Raw genomic sequence first — 6,242 nt, 5'->3', positions numbered from 1 at the left:
AACTCGACAGCACCCAGCAACAACCACTATGAGTTGGGACTGTCTTGAGCTAGCACCTGACAGCAACAAAATTACATAGATCAAGGAAATGGCTCATGTGGTGGTAGAGGTTGGTTGGCACATTTCAAGGGCATTTGAAGTCAGGCTGGAGGGTTCTCCCGACTCACATAGCGACAGGTGCTCATGAACCTAACGCCCACAGGTAGTAAGCTGCTGGCTCATCTTGAATGAACTGAAGGTCAGATGATGGCAGGTAGATGCAGCATCCAGATCTATCAAAAGGCAGGAGAACTTTGCCAAAATGTCGAGATTTATCTATCTGCAGCGGGCCACATCACTGAGGAAGATCCCTTTTAATTGATTGATTAAGTATTCGGCTGCTCATAGCAGACCTCATCCCGGAGATGAATATATCAGATCTCATCATGGGCCATAACTACATCATAACTGCAACACTACTGAGGTTCACAGCTCAGCAATGTGACACACAACCTTAACCACAACTTTCTAGCACAAAGCTTCCCAAAGTGTAATGTGGACACATGTCTCTCGAAGATCTTGTAAAAATGTAGATCTGATTCGGTGGGTCTAGTTTTCTAACCAGCACCTAGTGAAGCTAATCTTCCTAGTCCAAGGACCACACTTTAAGTAGAAAACATTTCCCCCCAACCTTACAAAGTTCTCTATGAAACAGGTGTTACTTTCTCCAACTTTACGAATCTGGAGATTGGCTGTTAAGGTGATTAAGTTGTAGTTAAAAGTCACAGATCATGTCATAGTGGAGCAGGGACTCCAACTCAGGTCTGTGTGACTCAAAGCCTCTTTCAAATGTCTACAGTACATTGCCTCTAGGATGATCAGAGAGAAAGGAAGCACGTAAGTGCTCAGTAAAATGGCACATTTGGTGATGGTTGGAAGGAAGACTTAGCTAAAAGTTGGATAGATTGGGTTTTCTAAATTGCTAAATCACTGTTGCCCAAACTTTTCTACAGATTAAATCACCTGGGGATCATTAAAAAATTTAAATCCCAGGTTACATCCAGACCAATCCGATCGATATCTCTGTTATTAGGACACAAATGACCCCGGTTTTGAAGCTATCCAGGTAATTCTAAAGGGCAGGCAATTTTGAAGACCATTCCTATAGAGTATTTGCTATGAAAGCTAAAGGGGCAAATGATTAATGATTTACAAGGAACCCGTGGAAACTAAATATGAAATGGCTTAGTCCAGGGGCAGCACCCTTTCTCTGTGTAAAGCAAGAGCGCAAACATTTTAGGCTTTGCATGTTTAGGAGCAAAATTGGGGATGGCGTTTACATATTGACAAAATGAGAGAAGAAAATCCCAGTTGGTTTAGTTGTTAATATTCGAAACTTTATCGATGCTTAATTTTAAATTTCATGTAACTTTAAATAATTTGAAATGCTGTTGCCCCGATTGTGATCGCACCACTCCCATTACGGGCAGTTTGACCACGGGGGAGGGGTGTCCTCTAAAATCGATGTGGTGAGAGAATTGTACAATTCTCCTTGATCCGACTGAACTACCGAACTACTGAATCGTGTGTGATATAAAACTGCTAAAACATTACACGAAAGTGTGAAAAAAAAGGAATGCTGATTTGGATGCCCATCCCAACTAGTTAAAAAATGTAAAAATCATTCTTCGCTGCTGAGTCGTATGCAGAGGTGGGCTGCGTTAGACCGCTGGCTGTCCAGTTTGCTGAGGACCAGTATCCGTAACGGTGTCCTTGGATGACCGCGCCGAGGAAGTTAGCAGCAGGTCACGTGGCGGGGCAGGCTCTGGAACACGGGAGGGGGGCGGTGGTCAGCAGACCCGCGGGGAGGGGCGGGGGCGCTCCAGTCCTGGGAAGGGGCTCGCCTCCGCCCAGCGTCGCGAAGGCCTAGTGGCCAGTGGCCTGGCCATGGCCTGCCAGTCGCAGGGCATCCAGCAGCTGCTGCAGGCGGAGAAGCGCGCCGCGGAGAGAGTGGCCGAGGCCCGCAAGCGCAAGGCCCGGCGGCTGAAGCAGGCCAAGGAAGAGGCCCAGGCGGAGATCGAACAGTACCGGCTGCAACGCGAGAAGGAGTTCAAGGCCAAGGAGGCGGCCGCGCTGGGCTCCCACGGCAGTTGCAGCACCGAAATGGAGCGAGAGACCCGGGAGAAGATGACTGTCCTCAAGAGCTTCTTCCTGCACTACAGGGAAGAAGTTCTGGACACTCTCCTGGCCTTCGTTTGCGACATCCGGCCGGAAATCCATGAAAACTATCGCCTAAGCGGATAGGGAAGACCCTTCTGGTGGGCGGCCTGGCAGTTTCGATGACGTCATGTGCCCGATGAAGCAAACCGAGAGCTGCACTCTTGTGATAAGGCATTAAACGATTTATGTGTATTATATAGTGAGCCCTTTCGTGTGCCTTTTATTAGTAGTAGTATTTTGAGAATAACAAACTTAATTTCTCTGTATAAGCTTAGAACGTATCTTGTATTTATTATAAAAACAGTGGGCAGACACTGTTTCCATTCTATGCATTTTAAATCAAGTAACATGTATAAGATACTTAAAAAAAGATCTGGTACAAAGCTCCTCATAATGTTTAGAAGAAAGCAGTGGTTGAACGCGACCACCACCAACAAAAATCCCCCCTTAAAAGCTTTCTTGCAAGTCAGGAGGTTGGTGGAGAGAAAGCATCATGTAGGTAATGGTAACTGTGAAACAGCAGGTGGTAAAACCCTCTGTGGCGAAGGGTGAGCGCAGGGACGACGACTTTGGTGGTTTGGGCTGTTTGTCGTTTCTAAATGGTCACAGAGACCAAACACACACTCCACAGGGTGGAACTCAAGAACATGCTATCTACACGGCCGTAGGTTCCTACTGCCGCTGTAACACAAACACAAGTGGGTGCTTTTAAAGAAGAGAAATTTGTGTCCTCGCAGCTTTGAAGGCTGAAAGTCCAACCAGCGTCTCTGCCTTGTCCACGCTTTATCTATAGCTCCAGGAGTTCTCTGATTCTTCTCAACCTCCTGTTGAGTGCTATGTCTCCATGTCTAATCTGCTCTTTTTCTAACTCAGAAGTGATTCAATGTAGAACACACCCAGTTCAGGATGATCAAATTAACAATCGAAACTCTGTTTTCACACAGGTACATACAAGAGCCTGACGTTGTTTTGTGAGTCCGTTCAGACTTGTGTGTGACAGGTGGAAGCAGTGCTGGGACCCACACATGCTCACAATTGTTGTTTGTTCAGGCTCATTATCACAACCACGGTGTCAGTCTGTCTCCTAGATGGCCTTCCTCTCCCCCTCATCCCCCTCAATTCAATCCACTATGTAGGAATGTGTCTTAACGTACTGGTACCCACTTAAAGGCTTTGTCAAGGGGATGAAAATCTATTTAAATGAAAACAATTTAGTATTTTATGAGTCTCCTAACTTGATTAACTATAAAACTGGCTTTAAAAATATAATTGTGCTTTCTAAGGATAGTATGCGAATGAAATCTATATTTTGAGGCAAAGCCTACTGAATTTCATCCCATTGTTTTTCATCACAAATTCAAAGTAGCTAGCTGCAAATACATTACTTACCTGGTGCAGGGGGTCTGGAAATGGTTTAAAATGTTTTAAAAACATCTTGGTGTTGAGCAACATGTCAGTGTCCCCAGGCTCCAAATTTAAATTTAAACTCCTGGTTTGCATAGGGCATCCCTTTATTTTTTTTTCTATTTTGTGTTCCTCAATACAGAGTTAAACATAAAAAAACACCCCTTCCCCCCTGCAGTTTTGTGGAGTGACTGTTTTCATCAATTGGATAGTCTGGAATACTTTAGAGAAGTTATAAACCTTAGTCTACACTCGAGGCATGCTGCACTTTGACCACCTGAATTATTTCATAAATAATTGAGATAAAGTGTTTCACTAGGAAAAAGCACACTGGACAAGGTACGTTTTTGGAGAAACTCAGGAGCTTTACGGTCTGAAGATCTAAATATTGCACTCGTAATTCACACACAAATGTATGTATGTTTGTTTGTTTTTAATTCTTCCCATAAGTTATTAAAATGTCAAACGCACCACCATTTGGAGCGTTTCTGTCTGGAGTCTTTGCCAGACATTGAAGGGAGCCCTCTGCCGTTAGTTTTATTTATTACAGCAAAATGTGATTCAGACTCTTTTGTGCCCTTCCTTGAACTTCTGAGCTGTTTAACGTTGCTGCTCTGATGGTACGTGTTGTCTAACAAAGAAACCATCGATGGTGTGCGAACAGCTGGCTCCGTTAATGATCCGGCAGTTCTGCCCTTTTTGAAGTGTACCTTCGTGTGGGAACATCTGGCGATTTCCAATTTCCCTCTTGGAGTGGGGTTTTGACCTCTATTTCACTTTCAAATGGGTCTCTTCGGTAGAATAACTCTGCTTTCCCAATTAACTTTCCCTCCCACACCTTTTACAGTCAATAAGAGGCATTAAGCCTAATACTTTCAAAGGGAATTGTGCAGTTTCCAGAGGAAACTCTCCCCAGCTCCTGAATCTCCTCTGTTAGTCTCCTAGCTGTAACCGTGAAGCCCACTCCTAGGAGGACTGAAAACTAAAGCAAACCATCCCAGAACACCACTACAGTTTTTGTATCTGAGAATGACTCATTTACCTTTCAATCCTAGTGGTCAAGGCTACATGAATAACCGCTCCAGCTCTGCTATTTCCAGCTAAAACTCTGGCCCGGCCTTACCCAGTGGGTGCGAGCCTCTGGAGGGGAAGCAGGGAAGTCTAAATGAATAACACCCCAACTCGGGAGTGTCCAGCTAAATCCTCTGGTCTAGTCCTACCCAGTAGGTCCAGGGCTCTGGAGGGGAAGCAGGGTCACGCAGTTATTGTGTGGCTGCTACATGCATGTGTGGCGGTAGATATACTTACTTTCATCTTTGCCTCCATCGTGTTTTCCCCAGATCATCCATGTCCCTCTTCCACCGGCCTTGGTCATCTTCTTTCTCCAGTGAGCCTCACACTCTGCCTTTCCCCTTTCGCTGGCATCACAGTATCTACACGCAACCAGGCTCAGCGCTGGGGAAGAAGTGTCTTCCATCTCAGATTCTACGCTTACCCTTCTGTTGTTCTAGCCCCCAGACCACCACTGGTTCTCGCTTTACAGCTAAACGGCTGTTTGAGTGCTTTTACTATTTTCTGCTTTCGGCATCTTTCCTTCTAATTGTTGACCACGTTCCCATCACATCAACCTCCCAAGGATGCTCCTTTCATCAGTGCTCAAACCTTTGACAATACCGGCAGTGCGTCTCCACTGCTCAGCATGGTTTCTTATTAAACTGCGATGAACAGGAAAATGGTAACTTAGATGTTATGGACAGCAGTTACACTTTATAACAATGAAATTCTGTACACACAGCCCTGATACAATAATGGCGTGTGCAGAAAAGTCGTTGCAAATAATGAAGTGGTAACTACATTAGTAATCTTCATGTGAGTACCTGCCATGCAATAATCTTGGGATATTTTTAACTGAGAAGAAATAAAGATTTGAAGGAGAAGGTCAGAGACTTTCATTGACACCAGAGATGATTTTTTTCCAGGTGTCTTCAGGTCCTTTCTGACTCCTAGCCACCTCATGGACGATCGAGCAAGCGCTGCCCTGACCTGCCCCGTCCTCACATTGCGTCAGCTACGGCGGTGGCAGCCCACCTCTCGGAGGGTCTTTCTCGTTTTCACTGCCCTTCTACTTGACCCAGCAGGAACTGCCCTCTTCTGATCTGTGTCCAAAGTGCACGACAAAGTCTTCCCGTCCTCGCTCCTAAGGAGCACTCTGGTGGTATTTCTTTCAAGACAGATGTGTTTGCTCTGGCTGTGCAAGGTACTTACAGTATTCTACGCCAACACCATAATTCCAGTGCGTCAGTTTTTTGGTCTTCTCAAAGTGGTTTATGTTAAGAATTGTACCCAGATAGTCCAAGTCCTTCACACTTGACTTTCCCTTTCTAACCCAATGTGCTGTTCGCCAGGGCGACCTGCCCCCGGCCTTCCTCTTCATTTCCACAGCAGAGCGCCTATTTCAGCCAGCACGCTTTTTCCTTCTGTGCCTGAACCGTGTCGTGTCTCCCTGTTTGTGAAGACCAACTCCCACTTGGAATACTAATATCTCCATTGATTCTCTTGTTGTATGGCTAGCGCTGAGGCGAGAACTTCTTGGCTACCTGTTGGCACTTGTACCAGGGATTGCAGTATATTATTATATT

The 6,242-nt window shown here is 45.4% G+C and overlaps 1 pseudogene; it reads left to right on the top strand.

Annotated features, from left to right (window-relative positions):
- Positions 1-1,856: 1,856 nt before the first annotated feature.
- On the top strand, positions 1,857-2,344 carry LOC142452767 (V-type proton ATPase subunit G 1 pseudogene; annotated as a pseudogene).
- The last annotated feature ends 3,898 nt before the right edge of the window (positions 2,345-6,242 follow it).

Source organism: Tenrec ecaudatus, chromosome 7, assembly GCF_050624435.1.
Source record: "Tenrec ecaudatus isolate mTenEca1 chromosome 7, mTenEca1.hap1, whole genome shotgun sequence".
In the NCBI taxonomy this organism is placed as follows: Eukaryota; Metazoa; Chordata; class Mammalia; order Afrosoricida; family Tenrecidae; genus Tenrec; species Tenrec ecaudatus.
Note: the sequence above shows the minus strand (reverse complement) of the source record. Positions and strands in the feature narration are given on the sequence as shown.